We start from the raw sequence: 553 nt of genomic DNA on the forward strand, positions 1-553 counted from the left end.
GGAACTCAGTCAAGGAGATGGTCTTGTTACTGAGGTGGCTGCCGTGGCTGGGCTGGGAAGTGCCATCGGAGTTTCCTGTGGCAGGAGAGAGACCATCTCACCCAGGAAAAGGGGACTGGTTGGATTCGTTGGTGTGGCATCGAGCAGCAGGAGCTGCACCAAACACAGAGCTGGGGTGAAATCCCCAGACTCCAGGCCCTGCGGTGCCGTGGGAGGGCTCAGTGCTGGAGGGTGGGCTCCAGGGGGCCTGATCTCAACTGGGTGCTGAAGCCCAGCCCTTTAACTCCCAGGACACACTGCTGCAGCCCCACGGGGGATGAGGGAGACAGCACCTGGGTACAGGGCAGGCAGCTGCTGCCTCACCGACTCTAGCCCAAGCCCAAGGATGGCGTCCCAGAGATGCAGGAGAGCTTTGCCTAGAGAACAAGCCAGCCTGCAGGGACCCTGCTGGACAGGTCTCCACCCTCTGCCCTTCAAGCGGCCCTCGGGGCCTCTGGGTGCTCTGGTGGGGTGGGCTCCAGTCCACTGTCTGATGATAGACGGCCTGGCCAGG

The sequence above is a fragment of the Piliocolobus tephrosceles genome, unplaced genomic scaffold (assembly GCF_002776525.5).
Source record: "Piliocolobus tephrosceles isolate RC106 unplaced genomic scaffold, ASM277652v3 unscaffolded_29694, whole genome shotgun sequence".
Classification (NCBI taxonomy): domain Eukaryota; kingdom Metazoa; phylum Chordata; class Mammalia; order Primates; family Cercopithecidae; genus Piliocolobus; species Piliocolobus tephrosceles.